This window comes from Parasteatoda tepidariorum, chromosome 3, assembly GCF_982258835.1.
Source record: "Parasteatoda tepidariorum strain Cologne lab strain chromosome 3, Ptep-v5.0, whole genome shotgun sequence".
NCBI classification, from domain to species: domain Eukaryota; kingdom Metazoa; phylum Arthropoda; class Arachnida; order Araneae; family Theridiidae; genus Parasteatoda; species Parasteatoda tepidariorum.
The window spans coordinates 42,687,575-42,705,129 of NC_141757.1; the positions used below are offsets into that span (position 1 = coordinate 42,687,575).

Genomic DNA, 17,555 nt, shown 5'->3' on the forward strand with positions numbered 1-17,555 from the left:
TACGATTTTGTTTTTAAATTTCACAAATACTTATATAATAAATCAAAACTTGTAATTATGAGTTTACAGTGAACTCTCACTTGTGCACCGGTGTAAGGGGCCAAGAGAAAAAGGCGCATAAGTGAAAGAGGCACATAAATGAACGTAAATTGAAGTGACAATATGAATAAATATGTTTCTAAAGATTTAATGTTAATATTTATTCTGTTTTGGTATTTACTATAATTATACAACGAAAAAATTTAACATACCTTAAGACAATCTATTTTCATACAAAATAATCTTAATACATGTTTGTATTTGTTTTTGCCGACGTTATTCAAAAACAGTTTTTTCCAGTTCATATAAGTTTCAGAAGCAAAATTAAATTGTAAGTAATCAGGAATAGTGTCTAAAGCTTTCAATACTGCTGTGTGATTTGGAAGAACTTAATCATCTCGTCAGTATCATCCACCACGTTCTCATCATTCACAAGTTTTAGTTAGATATAAATGAACAGTTCTTCACAAGAAATTTGAGTTTTATGGGAGGGGGTGAAACAGCACATGATAAATTTCTAAGAAAAGTACTTGACGTCACAATATGCTGCACAATAAGTTGTTCAAGTATTTCCCTCACTAAACAGATCACCTCCTTTTATGTACTCATAATGTCCATCTGACTGCAAATAAGTGATCGCGGTCTCTTTCATCTTTAGTATTCCAGGTGTCTTCTTTTTCTAGAAAACAGCATGGGAGTAAAACTAACCTTTGGACAAGAGGAATGGTCATTTTCTGAAAGATGAATGGGCTTTCATTGTTGTTGGTGTAACAGATAAGACTCCCTATTCAAAATTTTGGAAAAAATGCCTTTCCAGAAACAGCAAAAATGAAAAGGTCACAGGGGGAAGCAAATTCAATAGGATCTAACAACATATATTTCTTTTTATCTGTAACAAGGATTGCTCAGTTGCTTCATTTTTAATTTAAAACATTTTTTTTAAAGAAAAAGTATTTAAAGGATTAAAAAATTAAAGTGAAAATTAAAAAATTAAAGTTAATTAATTAATTAAAATTAAAAATTTATTTTTAGAGCGACGCATAAACGAAGGATGTTTATCATTATTTTCCTATCTAATGTACTGAGACCTATAAAAATCGTCGTATAAATGAAAAAGGTGCATAAAAGAGGTGGTGCATAAGTGAGAGATCACTGTAATTTCAAATGAATTTTTTTGGACTTGATTTCTTTAATCTTTATTTCTTTAATAATATTTCTATACCCTTTTAATAAAACGATTTTAAAAATCTTAATTGATGATACAAAATTCATACAAATTACGATCGATTTGAATATTTTGAAGAGAGATAATTCTAAAGCAAATATTTAAAAGAAAGAATAAATGGTGAGAAAAATCATGGAAATCCATTCAAGACTTATTTGTTTGGGAGAGATCACAAACAAATGCAGCAAGGAGAGTAAAAATATGTTTAGTTTTTTTTAATGCTTTTTAAAATAATATAATTTTTGCAAATTCATGGGTCATAAACATTATATATTGGTTTAATCAGAATGTTAAGTAAAAAGTTCTCAACACATTTCTTTATGACAATTGAAGAAACTAGCCAAAACATTAATTAAACACTTTTCTTCCTTTTTTTAATAGATTTCTATAAAGGTAAGAAATTGTTTCAAATATAATATCTTAGATATGTTTCTGAAACTTACTTAATTTTCAAATAAGATATTACTTTTTATGACATTTATTGCTGTATGAAAGTTTTTTACTGATGATAATGCGCTTGCTTCTAGATTTTATTGGTAAGTAATTAATAGTAACCATAAAACCTAAAATTAAAATTTAGAGTTTTGTGTTTTATATAAATAAACCACCTCAATCATCCCAAAATCCTGAGTGATTTATAATAAGAATTATCTAAAGACGATGATTCAGGATCCATGAGAAAGTTATAATTATAATACTTGATAATGATATAAACGGAAATATTAAGACTTTTGAAAAGTTCTCTTGGTTAAGAATTAGGATATAAATATGACTATCAGTTTTTTTCAAAATAGAAGATAAGTCAATGAGTAAATTAACAATAAGTTTAGGAAAAACGATTTCTAGAATTGTTTTTAGATGTTTGAAAAATCTGGCATAAATTCTAAGAGAATATTTTGTTCCATTGCTCTATAGAAATATTACAATGAGAGAATAAAGAAATGGTGTTTTATTTATGGCTATTTGCAAGACTTTGGAACAAAATTGCAAAATACGCTTGATTTATTATTAGAATTGTACGGCAAAGTTTGAATGATCAATTATCGCCTTCATCTCAGTAATCTTTCCTAATAGAGCAGATATTACCTTAAAAATAAAATATTTTTCCTCGCATTACAAAATGCAGTCACACTACCACAACCCGTTTATAGGGCGGGTCACATTCAGACACAAAGGAGAAAGGACATAGAACACAGATAGAAGGAAAGAAACATCCATGCCTTGCCCGGGATTCGAACCCAGAACCTTTCTGATGCAAGGACAGTTCCCTGCCCCTTACACCGGCCGGTCAGCATGTTCATAACTAAACTTTAAAAATAAATTGATAGTTAATTTTGTTCCTTAGCGAGTTTGTTTACACTGTCACAGGTACGATTCTTAAATAACGAAAACCTCTTCCTGAGTACGAATAAAATGTCTTATATTTTGTCGTAAGACATAACATAAAGCTGATGAGTTGAGGAATCTCTGACTAAACAGGACAGGACACTCTGACTAAACCCTTTAACCTACTAAACTATCTATCGAGACTTAAATCTTATTTCATATAGTTTTCTAGACATTTTTAAACTAAGCATTGTTAATACCAATTTTCAGTAATATTTATATTTACACCAAAAGTTTGAGAAAGAGTTTTATCAGGTTATTATACACTGAAGAGCCAAAAAAACTGGTATACCTGACTAATATCGTGTAGGGTCCCCTTGAGCACACAGAAGTGCCGCAACACGACGTGGCATGGATTCGATCAATGTTTAAAGTAGTACTGGAGATAATTGACACCATGATTCCTGCAGGGCTGTCCATAAAACAGTGGGAGTAAGAAGGGGTGGGGATATCTTCTGAACATTACGTTGCAAGGCATCCCAAATATGTTCAATAATGTTCATGTCTGGGAATTTTGGTGGTCTAAAGACAGAAGAGTGCTCTTGGATCCACTCCCAGACATGAACATTTTTGATCATATTTGGATTGCCTTGCAACGTGATGTTCAGAAGATATCCACGCCCCCTCTTACTCCCACTGGTTTACGGACAGCCCTGCAGGATTCATGGTGTCAATTATTCCAGCACTGCTTCACACATTGATCGAATCCATGCCGCGTCGCGTTGCGGTATTTCTGCGTGCTCGAGGGGGCCCTACACGATATTAGGCAGGTGTACCAGTTTCTTTTGGCTCTTCAGTGTATTATATACAATTATAATAATCGATTTGCAAAAGATATGTAAAAAAAAAGATGCGACAACAATTTCTGGTAAGTATCGTACCGAACATTAAATTGTAATTTTTTCTTATCTTGGCAATCTCTCACATTTTAGTTTGAAGCCCACCTATCTTAAGATCGATAGGTATCAGCTTGTCTGGGAAGTAAAAACTGTCAGGGAAGCGAGAACTGATTGTGTGCAGTGCTGACCACACTGCCACAATCTTGCTGTTCTCCACGAAATTATGGAGTCTTTACCTCCATGACTCCTTGACGTACAATACGGATGTTATGGGAATGTTTTGCTTTTTACTAAATCATAAAATAGATCTTAAATTGATATTTGCATTTGTATATGATATTTTATAGTGCAATGCTTTTTATGATGCTTTAAAATACATTTTTACCTATTTATTACTATAATGTTATATAGATATGGAAATTTCTGTAACATTTTTGTTACAATTGCACTTACATTTAATGAAAGAGCATGAAACTTCTATAAAAATCTATTTTTTAAAACTTATAAAAACTTATAAAAATGTATAACGTAACTTATAAAAATGATATTAATGTCAAAAACACATGGAGTTTGGATAATTAGTAAAATATTACGATAAGTTTTATGTTTGTTGTTTGTTTACTCTATTAAATATTTTTCTGGAAATAACTTATTTCCTATGCTGTTGTTTTCCACATTCCTGGTCAAATTACTTGCTTAGCAGAAATAAAGCATAACTTTAAGAAATGGTATGTAGCACTTCCTTATAGTCCGACAATATCTCATGATCCATACTTGCATTCAGTTTTAAGAAAATACTTAACTATCAGCGTTAACGACAGAGAGTTATAATTTCATTTTAAAGTCAATTGCTCAAATCTGCTTTAAAAGAGTGTTTAGAATCCAATACCGATAGTATTCCGAATAATGTTTAAGATAAAAGTAGGCCATTTTCTGCTATTAAATAGGCTAAAAATCTATAGCTGATTATCTAATAGATTTTTGTATGTTTACCTGATAAGTAGTGAGACCTTTTCTGCTATTAAGAAAAGTGTATAGAAACCAATAGGTAATTTTGATAGATTTTTGGATGCTGTTTACTTAAGAAGTAGGAAACATATTTCTCTGCTATTATAAAAGTGCTTTAAAACCAATAGCTGATTCTGATAATTTTTTGATGTTGTCTACAGGAGAAGTAGGGAGCCATTTTTGGTTATTAAAAAAAGTTTTTAAAAAACATTAACTCATACTGATAGATTTTTGGATGTTGTTTACGGGAAACATTTGCTATATGTAGCCAACCATATCTTTATTTTTAACTTTCTAAGCAGATAAATAAGCATATAACGTTAAGAGTTTTCAATATTGGATAAAACTAAGGGTACTTAGGCTACTTTGAAAATAAAATAAATGAAAGAAGTTTTTAAGCAATAACGTAAAAAAATTATTTGATTATTTTTTTTTGCGAAATGGCTTTAAAGGAGGAGAAAAACTTAAATAAATCTATCTCAAAATTTGACGAATGCCTTATATTGTATTTTATCTCGTTAAATTTAACAAACAACAATCGCAAGTCAATTGAATAAACAGTTAATCTGTATGTGTAAATGGGTATAAGTCATAATTTACAAATTTTATGTATGCATGCTCATTACTGTTTAGTTAGATAACATAAGTTTTGATTTTAATGAATTTTACGAAAAAAAATTCAATAAAACCAAAACCGATCCAAAAGTTACAAAAGAAACAATGCCAACTATGCCAATGGCAAACATTTAAATATACATAAATGAAAAATTTTACTTAGTAATTAAGATTAAAGTAATATTAGTAATTACTGAATTAATAATTTGAAAGTTGTGAAAGTAAAATTACTATCGCAACATTAAAACTTTTATTACTATTGACTTTATTTCTATTGCATTCAATTTAAAGCACAATATTACCTTGAATTCAATACATCATTTGTCAGCAAAGCGGTATAAGTTCAAAAATGCCCATATTATAAATTAAAATTTTATAACCTTCAAATTATCACTCTCATAACATTCTTTTAAAAAAGTTTCAATTCAGAGCAAAAAATGTATAAAATCGATGTCATTATTTGCCTAGATAGAGGTGTGAATAGGTATAAATAGAAATCTACATCTGATACATAGTCTACATCTGATACATTTGATATCATGTAATTCAGAGTAAAATATACATCGGAAAATATAACTTAATTATCATCAATGGCTTAAGTTTTTTTTTCCTTCAAAATATAAAAACTATGCATTTCTTTCTTTTTTTATTGCTACTGTAAAATTATTAATTGATACTTAATAATTGAAATAATCTCGCAAAATTATGTAACTAATTATCAGTCATTATATTGCCTAAAATAAATTTCACAAATCTATGTAATTCACGAAAATTTATAAATAAAAGAAGTTTCAAATTCAAACCAAAGTTTAGTTTCCTACTTTTACTAGCTAAGCTATTTTTTAGATAAATTTCGTATATTTAATATTCAGCTTTAATGACCTTAATGACAAATTGTTTGATATTTAAATTTCATTTATAATTCAGATATTGAATAAAATGTCACAAGTTTAGATTAGTAATTTGTAAAGAATTATCCAATAATTATTTAGACAAGTATTTTTCTCATTAATTCTCTAATTCATGCACAATTGTTAAACTATTTTATAACACTTAGTTCTGTTTTGTTACATTGCTTAAAATATTCTGTAAAATGGCACGAAGCTCATTTAATGTTAGAGGAATTAATTTTACATCCGCTATTTTGATTAAATTTGTAATACGAGCGTCTAGACTTGTTCGAGTGAATGATAATTTAAGTGTATCTGAGAAATTTGAGGAAATATTATGGACTATGTCTATAATGCATTATAAGTATATAACAATATAGCGCCTAAACTGGAATTCCCCCTAATTTCAATATAACAATAAATCTCTAAGTTGCTGTTCTAGTTAATAGATTATAAGAGTTTGATTTTTCCACTAATTCGCAATACAGCAAAAGCAGGATTTCATAGTTTTTAAATATATTTTTTGCTATATTTTGTTGTACGGATATTTTCGTACTTGGTATAGAACTCCTCACTCTAAATAAAGTGACAAACTAAGTATGGAAATAAGTACCAGAAAGTGGTAAAATGTAACCTTATTTCTGGTGATATTGGAACATGAAATAACAACGTAATTTTTATCGAAGCACTTTGATAATGACTTTTAGTTTCATTAACTGTAAAATATGGTTTTATTACCATGTCGTTTGGTAATAAATGTAGTTTATTATTTTCACTTAATGTGTCTTTGTAAGAACTGTAATTTTGAAGACCAAAATTACTGGTAAGCAATACCTCATTATGAACTCAATACTTGATTAGAATTAAAGCATTTCCTAATACGTTAAAATCATTATTAGAAAAAATCATTACCAAAGCGCATTTTTTGGCATTCTCGTCATGTACAGGTATTTTTTTCTCAAAAAAAATCAGCTGCTTTAAGAAGTTCACATGCTATTACTTATATTAAAAAAACTGTTTGTATTCGATTTCCCAAAGCATTTTTCGAGTTTTATAATAGCTTCATTGGTTATCAAAAAAAAATTACAAAAATAGCGATAACTCTCTTAAAAAAAAGCCAATTCCAATGAATATTGAAAATGCTACCGAATAACAGTTGCTAAGCAAAACTGCAATATGCAAATTAGTAGGGCCGCAATGGAATGGCAACATTTGCTATACGCATAAAATTGTATGTTTGATTGCATGCTTGCGAATTTCGCTGCGTTTCTAAAATAAAAATTTTGAGGTAGGCGAATTGCAAATATGACCTTCAAACATCGTTCGCCAGAAGAGCAACGGTAAGGTGTATTGGAAGATAAGAGGCAGTACCAAGACAGATAGAAGATGCAAGAGGACTAAATGTGGTTCATAACAAGCTTCTGCTTTTCATAGATTTTTGAAATAAGTTCTAACTACTGGTTCGGCATCCAGAAAGTTCAGCCAAGGACGGCCAAATGATATAACAAGTGCCGATTACCGATATTTATTGTTATGTGCATGAATGAAAGGAATCGGAACTCAGTGTCAGCTCAGATCCTCTTTTTGTGAAGTTACCAGAAGATTGGCGTCAACCTCTACTGCACAAAGAAGGTTTCACAAACGAGGTTTGTTCACCAACCTGATGAATCCAGGTTTGCCCTCCGAAGTGTTAATATGCGTTGCTTGATTTGGAGCGAACCGGGAACCATCTGCATAATGGGTCATCCACAAACACGCATTAAACAGATGCATACCAAGGAAGAAGTGTCCATGGGTGGTGGTATCTCTTTGAGTGGACGTAAAGGCTTTTCACGAGCAACCCTGAATTCTCACGTGTATAAAGATAATGTATTATATGTTCTTGTGTGCCTTTATACTGGTGCAACATGTAATGATTTCATGATAAAGTACGTTTACAGAACTCTGCAGAGGATTGAATCGTGGATGATTATCTTCAGCAGCAAACAATTCAGCGCATGGAGTGCCAGCTGGATCACCGGACATGAATCCTATCGTGCATGTTTTGAATGTTTTAGGAAGAAATGTAGCTGCTCTCAATCTTTATCTGCAGACCCTTGCAAGACTTGCAACTACTTTGCAACAATAATGACTCACAATTCGAATGGAACTGGTAGATCGCAAATTTGAAAGCATCACACATTACTGTATAATTCCTAATGGTGGGCATACTCCATACCGAAGGTATTTTTTCTATTCCAAACTGACAAATATGATTTATTCATTTCATACATGTGCTGAATTTTGTAGCACCATAATGGTTTGGTTAATACTTTTATGTCTATTAGAAATGATTATGCGTGCTAGTTTCATTTAATTCTAGCTGTAAATTTTTGAGTTATGGTCATTTTTCTGATTTAATTAAGTAAAATGCTTAAAAGTAGAATATTACAGCAAAATGTTTTAAGATTAATGTATTTGTTTTTTTATTTTCTAGAGTATTAAAAATTCTTTCTAAAAGATAAAAATGGCTGTTTTCGTCTTATAAATAAAATTAAATAATCGCATACATTAAAATTGATTTCATCATTGAAGCACTCGATTTCGTTTTGTTGAATAGGTGTTATTTTTGTTTTTAGTTCTTTATACGTAAATATTAAAGGAAGGTATCAATCATCAAGGTATTTGTTATAATCTTCAAAATAACATAGCTTTGACAATTGTTTTTTTTTCGCCTTTTACAATTGCAAATTTGACCTATATAATTACCTTTTATAATTAGCCTCTATAATGGCATTTCCTATGCAAAAAGGCATTGAATATTCTAATGGTGATATTTTATACCAATTAACACTGGAGGAATTAATATTGAGATCGTGTTATTTTGTTATACAGAAATATTTTAAACTTAAGAAAAACTAAGTTTTAAAACATTTTAGATCACTTTTTAGGTCACTAAATTAACAGGATGAATATTTAAGCAAAGCTTAAATTAAATAATTAAATACTGACAAAGTGTTTTAAGTGAAACTGGTAAAGCGTTTGCATACTTTATTATTATTTTAAGTGATCATTTAACCATTATTTTTGATAAATATAAATGGGTATATTCTTGGTAAATAAAGTATTGCTCCTACTATGGACAATTTCGTCTGGTTGATCTAAGATTGAAATTACATAAAAAAATAATAAAAAATAACATTTTTAAGACATGTCTACAAAATCAGGTAAAAATAATCACCTTCTTCCATAATTTCTATTATCACATTTTATGCAAATTTAAGTGACTTTCTTTTCATTTCATAGGGAAGTCCACATCACCAGGTAAAAACTAGTCGCTCATAAATCTATTGTTTCTCAGAAATCTTTTTGCTTCAAATTAAATTCACTTTATTTTCCCTTCGCAGAAATGACTACTACACCAGGTATATTATAACAACACCACTCGATTAAATTTTTTGTGGTCACTTTTTAACTTTATTTAATTCATTTTTATTTAAATTTATAGAGATATCTACAACACCAAGCAAATATTAAATACCCTTGTCTAATTTTTTGTCATGATAATTCTCCGAACAATTTTTAACCTTCTTTTTTCTTTCACAGCACCGGGTAAATAATAATTTCTTACTTTTAATTTTTTTATCACTTTTTAAACAACTTTTACTTAATACTTATTATTTAATTTACTTAATTTTAATTTTATAGAGATGTCTACAGCACTAGGTAAACACTTATCAGTTTTCGTATGAACTAGCCAATATACTAATAAGAGTACTTAACATGGATCTTGTGTATAGTGTGCATTTGTACGGAAACGGAAAGAACCTGTCGAAATTGCAAATTGAGAGTATCAATTGTATTACGTTATTTATAGAAACTAAAGTATTAGAAATTACATTCCCATAATCACTTTTTATGTAAAAATTTTACATAATAACAAACATTTTTTATCTGATACTTATCTTGCCCAGAATTAGAACTTACTATACAACTTCTACTTTTCGTTATCTGTTGCCATTTCCTAATTTTTTCATTAATATTGTTGTTAGGTTTTATCAGAAAATAAATAAACTAATAAAAAAATAGTGAATTAAAATTTTAAAGCTTAAAAACACACTTGACATAAGATAAATAATTAGATACATAATAATAAAACGCAAAGATAAATAATTAGATAAAAAGTGTCCAGTGTAACTAATTTTGATTAAATAGAGTTGAAAGGTAATAAATCACTTATATTATAAAATATATATTAAGTACAATAGAAAACTCTTACTTTTTGAGAAATAGAGCTGGAATAGGATTTTGACGGAGGTTTTAAAGACATTTAGTTTTGTTCCGAATTTGGTGCATATACTCGTGTACGCATACACGGTGTGTGGAATTGCTGGTTCTGACATTTATGAAACCATGCAATTTTTGGGGATTCATTAAGCGATAAATCATTCTTAGAATAAATATCATAGTAACATTTGCTTCTTATAGTTTGAGGAAATGGCCATCAATCTGATGCAATAAACATGACGAAGAGGTATTTTAAGAGAGGGCAAAAATCACTATATTTCTACTTCAAATGTTTAGCAAAAATCTTATAATAATGCATGCATTAATTCTAACTTATATTTACAGTAGATTAATTAAACTCAAATTTCAAATTAACGCCCCTTTACTTTTTCTTTTTAAATTCTGAAAAAATATTTAACAATATGCTCCGATTATTATTATTATAATTTTTAAAAACTCTAAACTAAATGTGATAAGCAAAGTATCTCATAGGGCTAGGAATCAGCACATATTTATCATTTGCCAACAAGTATTGTAACTAAGTTGGATTACAACTTCATAATTAATCAATAATTAATTACTTCATTTTACACAAAATTACTTAAAATTTGTAAATAGAGTTAATCTTTTCCAAAAAGTATACATATACAATCTCTGATAAGTCTTACAATTCATTATGTTATTCTAAAAAAAAAATGGATACCTGGAAGTGACGTCATTATAGGTATTTATTGATTCAGAAGCTAATCAGGTTCAACACTCACGCCTGGCGTCACTGACAGGTGTCCAATTATATCCGATGTAAATCACATGGTTAGGCAAAATCACTTCACTTCAACTCAAATTTGCAAGTACCAAATATTAAAAATTAAAAAAATTAAATTTAAGATTATATTAAAACTTTTATCATCACAAAATCTAAGATGCTTGGTATTTCAGATTTCAATATTTGTAAGTATAATTGTTAGTTTCTTCATCTTTAGTCTGGGAATTATACTTACTAGCAATATTTTGTAAATTTCGTTTATTTGGTTTTTACATATGTACTGTTTCTTAAAGTAATTCTACTTAAAATTTACGCGAAGTTAAATGATTACGATGGTAGTTTGAAATTTTTCATCTATATATTTATCACTATATATACACACCCACACATAATAATACTTATCCAAAATAAAGAATTTAACTAAAGTTAAAGCAATTTCATTAACGGTATGAGTCATCGAAAACTCAAACTACAACAGCACTAGCCATCCATCTAAAGTACTGAATTCAGAGGATCCGTCATCAATAGATATGAGTATCTGTTACAGTTTAGGCATGTGAGAAGCATTGCAATTCGTGGTTATGCTGATCTGATCTTATACTGATAAATCTGAAATTTATTTAATACAGAAGCTGAGATAATAATTTATTGAAGTTATTGTGCTATGATCATAAAGGGTTTGAAATCATCATCATGTCCTCTTTTGAACTAAAAGTTGATGATCGAAGTATAAAAAAAAAACAATTTCATTGTAAGTAAAAAATTAACCTCTATATTAGACAACGTTTTGAAAGATCACAAGCATGGCCACATATATAAACTCCAAAATAATATGAGCAGATCATCAGGCAATCTTTCCTCTTTTATTTAAAAAAAATAAACGAGAAAAAAAACGAATCCTGAAAACGATCTTTTCAAAATATCCAACTGGTTCTACTTTTCTTGTAAGGCTTTTCAATTTATTCAAAATATATAAATTCTGCAGAGGCGATAAGGGATGATAAATTCTCACAATCATCGTTTCCAACAACTGGGTAGTTTATTTTTCAAACCATTTAAACTGTACTAAAATTTTAACAAAAGTTTTTGTGGACTGATCCTGGTTAAATATTTAACAATTCCAAGTTTCCAATCTTTGAAATGGGTGACTAAGAGTGTAAGAAGGCAGCGGCAATTACAAAATCTGTCAAGGTATTTAAAAGTACTGTTGAGTTTTGTGCTCCATTAATTCTTCAGCTCTTTAGTTAAATTAAATTTAAAAAGCAGATTATTTGATTGTAGATGCGAATTAATCGAATGCATTCTTCCTTACTGAAGATTTCAATGGAATGAATTTTGTATTTTCCTAATTCCATAATCTACGAATAAATAGCTACCTACTAAACCTACTAAAAGACATAAATATTTAGCTGAAATGAAAGAAAACTGTTTCTCAAAGCGAGGTACAGAAACATGTTAGTTTTGTGCTAAACAAAGCATTAAATTCACACGAGGATAGAAAGATAACTGAAACGAAATTGACGAATGAATTTTGCATTGTGTGGGGGGCTAATTCAATGCAGGACATGGCACAATTATTAAGTGTTTACTTTGTGGAGTTAAACATATCTAAACCAAATCACTATTACCTATCTGATATTACATCTAATATTTGTTTCATTGCTTCATAATTAATTCTGTTTAAGTTCTTGAGCAAAATTCATGCTTGAAATTTCTTGAACAAATCATCGTGTTTCTTAACCCCTTAATGATCGGTTAATTTTCAAGAAAACGGTCACAGAAGTACGTATTTTTTTGGCTTTTGTATTTGTATTACGTATTTGATTAGTGCTGCAACTAGTTCAAAATAGACTAACTATCTACAACTACCTTAAAAATATCCGGGTACTGCCATCAGGTGTGTAAAATGAGAAATAAAATGTCTTCCGGGCAAAAGAAATAAATTAGTTTTATTCTTATCCGCGCGTTACTACTGAACACTCCAGCCCGTCAATATCACGGGAGCGAGAAATAGCGGGTGAAATCTCACCCCGTCATTTTTACGGGAGCGAGAAGGAAGGGGTTAAACATTATTTAGACTTATGATAAGTCCTGGATACAGCTTTCCACCTTAAAAAAATCAGTTTACTCCGTGTCATTCAATGGAGAGTAGTGCGAATCAAGAATATTTTGTACAAATTTATCCATGGGTTTAACTCCTTAATGGTTTACCTAATTAAGTATAATAATACTAAACATGTTTTGTCGTGTTACTTACTGTCGGTTAATTTGCTTCATTATAATTGCTCAATTTTTTCAGCTTGGTGCAATTTTAAGAGCAAGTGGTACGAATTAGGAACTGGTTTCTTAAAATCTACCACTAGCAGAGCATACAATTAATATTTACTCTTCAGATTTTAGGCAAAAAACTGTATTTAAGCATTAGAATTTTCTCCAAAAACTAAAAAAAAAAAATATTTATCCTAAATCATTATTCCTATTATTTTTGCATAATTTTGCAGAATATATCCTGTGAATATATTTGTATGCTTATTTATTAAAAAATATTTTAATTTGAAAATTTAATACACTGATTGTTTCTTTAGTTCACTACATCCCACAAGGTAAACTATTTTTCTGTAATATTTTAGTTGAATAAAGAAATATTTATTACTTTTGCAATACATATCCGGCATTTCAGATACAATGCGACGTTAAACTTCAATTCATTTTTGTATGGTTAAAGTTTTAAAAACATTAGCCTTTTTTTATAATTGGTTATTTTATTTTTAATTATAGATAATTAATGAATCTTATACGTAGATTATTGGTATGAACTTTTGGAAGCAGCTACTTTTAGTACATTATAATTTCGATTTTAAGCTAGTGTTTGGGACAGATTCCACATAAAATATTAGAGATAAGAATACTAGTAAGTATATAAAGTATTCTTAGCTGAAACCGACTGACAAAACTCAAGAAGATCTGGCTAAAATACAAGAGAAAATAGCCTGCAGGTTGAATTGCAAAAGAGATAATGCCCCTTCTTAACACCTTTATGTTAAACTCAAAATATTACTGTATTTTCTATCATATACACAATAGAAGAAAAAAACGGGTGTTTTCAACTTGCTAACAATATCTTTGGAAAATGTACGACATAGACATTCGTATTATATTATGTTGATATTCTTCAAGCAAATATTTATAGAAATAGATTCGTAAGGATATTTATTTGATGTTTATAAAATTACTCATTGCATCTACACTTAGTATCTCTTTTTATAGGTATCAAACAAAGCGGTAAGTTATTTATATACATGTGGCGTTTTATATATATTTAAATCTTCAAAGTGGTAGCGAAATTTGTTGTTATTCTATTAATTTGCTTTTGCATAATAATATTAAATATACATTATTTTGACCACCACTGCATACAAATAGTGAGAAATTTTACAAATGCATAGTAGTCTTACTATAATGAGTTTCGACCTTGTGAAATATAAAAATATTTTCGTCTATACTTGTATTTCGGTTATTATTTCACTATCATCTGCAAAATTCATCCTAGGAAAAAGTGAAATTTGGCAGGTATAACATTTGTTATGATGCTGTTGCTCGATGCCATCAAAATTTATTACAATAAACTTATGTCTGTCGGTGGACCGTAAAAATAGCATTACCACAGTACCTACGTAGTACCCATTTGTCTATATTTGGTACCTATTAACTGGTTACCATAGTACTAGAAGTACTATCATACATTTTATTAGCTTTATGGCATTGATAACAATAGGCGTTTTCTTAAGATTTACATGAGCGAATCACTATACTTTTTTTACATTTGTCTTGCTTTTTAGTACCTTTAGTATTTTTATTTTAGCTACTAATAATTTTAAACTATTTTGTTTTATAAAAACATGTTTTTAAAGCACAACTATACACCGAATATACATGTGCTTGAGGATAATTTCAATAATAGTTCGGTCACGTAAACTTCCATGCTGATTACTGAACTAGTAAAAGAATTATTAAACATTAAAGAGCATGTAATACAGTCTTCAACTGAATCGCCTACAATTTAATTCAGAACAATAGATAATTCTGAAGTTAAAATAGATAATATGCGGAAGAATATTATCTTATTAGATTATTAATATATAGTTATCTCTTCATAAGAAAGGACTAAACTGTAAAAAATTCTTGATCAAATTGCGGTATAAAGTAGCGTCTCTTTGAATGCATCAACAGTAAAATTCATTTTCCCGTAAGATATTATAATTTTTTTTGCAAATATTATAATTTTTTTGTTTAATTAGTGCTATTCAGTTATGTTGCAGTAACTATTACAACACAAATTACGGTATATCAGATTTTTGCTCCGTAGCATGTTGCGGTAAAAATAGATTTTACGGTAAGAAATATCAGTACTTAATAAGTACGAGTGATTTTTATCATAATTTTATACGGAATTTCGAACAGTGCAATTGGAATTTTTCAACGATTTAGACCTGGGGCCAAAATTTCACCATCTAGTCCATGACTAAATTTAGGAATCTCTTCATAAATGGTTCAGGAGCTATTAATCCATTTTTATAAGCAATAATTTTGCTTTTTCAGCTAAAGATGTTGAAAGTAAGAATCTTTATTTTTTTTAATTTCTTTTTTTAAATTAACTTAATTAAGAAAATAGTTATTCATGTAAGTGTTCTCTATAGATATATTTTTTAAAACTCACATCCATATCTTGTGTTTTTGAGTTCATTTGTAAAGAAATTCCAGAGAAATAGTTTCGTAATTTTTGAAAAAGACTGCTGTAGTGAAATAACGAAACGCTTTCGATAAAAATACTGATGAGTCGCAAAACAGTGTATAAATGTTAAAAACATAATTTTTCAAAAAAAAAAAATAATCAAAAAAATATATTTTTAAAGAAAATTATTTAGTCTAAAGAATAAATTTTTCGAAAATTAAATTATTCATAAATATTTATTTTCAAATTAAAATTTTTCAATAGCTGATAAATAAACTAATATTTGCTTCTTTTTTAATTAATGTCTGTTTTCGGCAAAATGTTCTTAAAAAATCAGATAAAGCGTGTCTATTGACTTATCCTTTTTATTGAATTCAAATAATTGACTAAACACACAAAATTTATTTTTGAAGCTTAAACCGAAATAGCGCAGTAAACATTCGAAGATAAATATAGCATTATTGGCTAAATTAACTTTAAAAATGCCGTAATATTTCGATTAATTTTTTTTTATTTAACGAGAGCGTTTAACACTTGATAGTTTGTACATTGTATGGCACATGTATGTTGTATGTATGCTACATGGTAATGGTACACCCATTACCATGCAGCATACATACATGTGCATCTTGTATTGTTACATGGCTTCTCAACCAAAAAATAAACAAATAAAATTAGAAAATATTTAGAAAATTTAATAATATCCATTCCATTAATAATCACTTTGAATTGCGATGCTTTATGCAATGTAACAAATAAATGCACTTTCGTTAATAACAAGCAATTATTTAATCATGTTCTAAAAAGTGCTTCATTCGAATTAGCTTTCTTGTGATTCACATTTTAACTGCGTTGTTTTGTATATTTTCAAAATGAAAAGAAAGTTCTGCCTATAATAGTTTTAAACTAATACATAATGACTGATTAATACTCTTTTGAATACGATTTCCTACTTTTTTTCCAGCCTACATTGAAGGTAAGAAATAAAAGTATTATTATTATTTTATAATTAAAAAAAATCAAAATACTTCATTGGCCGAAATGGTCTATTATGACAATTTCGAAAATAGTGTGAAACGCTAGCATTATTTTATTTTAAATAACTATAGTTCTTGCATTTACAAATCAAAAGTTTGAGCAAAAATTTCTATGTCAAAAACATTTATCATGAAAAGTTCTAAACAAGCCCTAGAAATTAAGCATAATGTATGTAAACTTAAGCACAAGGACAACACACACAAACTATAATTTAACAACACACACAAACTTCTTCTATGTGAAATGAAGTTAAGCAACATAAATAATGAAATTATTTATCAGAAATTATTATTCTTAAGTCAGAAGCATTGCGCTAATATAATGGATATATTTCAGTACTTTGTTATTTCTAGAAACTTTATTGAGGGCATACGGATATACGTATATACATCTGATGATCAGATCATTATCGTAAGAGGGAAGAAAACTACAAAATTTAAAAATTTATGACTAATTTCTTAGGGATACGTTAAGAAAAAAATATATTACTAAATCTACCCGAATATGGTACGATTTTCCATGTTTCTGGCTCAATGGTATTACCAAAAAAATTCAATACTCTTTATGGAAGCATTGTGGTCAAGAATTTGGTAAATTTTACAATAAATATGGTTTTGTAATATATTATATCATTTTCTAAATGAAGTAAAGTTTGGTAGTTTAATCATGATATCGTACAGCAAGTCCATTTATTCGGTTGAATTAAATTACCAGTTTTGCATTTTTTACAAACTATTTCGTAATGAAAACT

General features: G+C 28.7%; 1 long non-coding RNA gene across 1 annotated transcript; it reads left to right on the forward strand.

The window, feature by feature from the left end:
* Positions 1-3,165: 3,165 nt before the first annotated feature.
* On the forward strand, positions 3,166-15,642 carry LOC147813765 (uncharacterized). The gene is made up of 3 exons (XR_015432513.1): positions 3,166-9,305; positions 9,389-13,637; positions 14,302-15,642. It is a non-coding gene; the product is annotated as an uncharacterized LOC147813765 (long non-coding RNA).
* Positions 15,643-17,555: the final 1,913 nt, after the last annotated feature.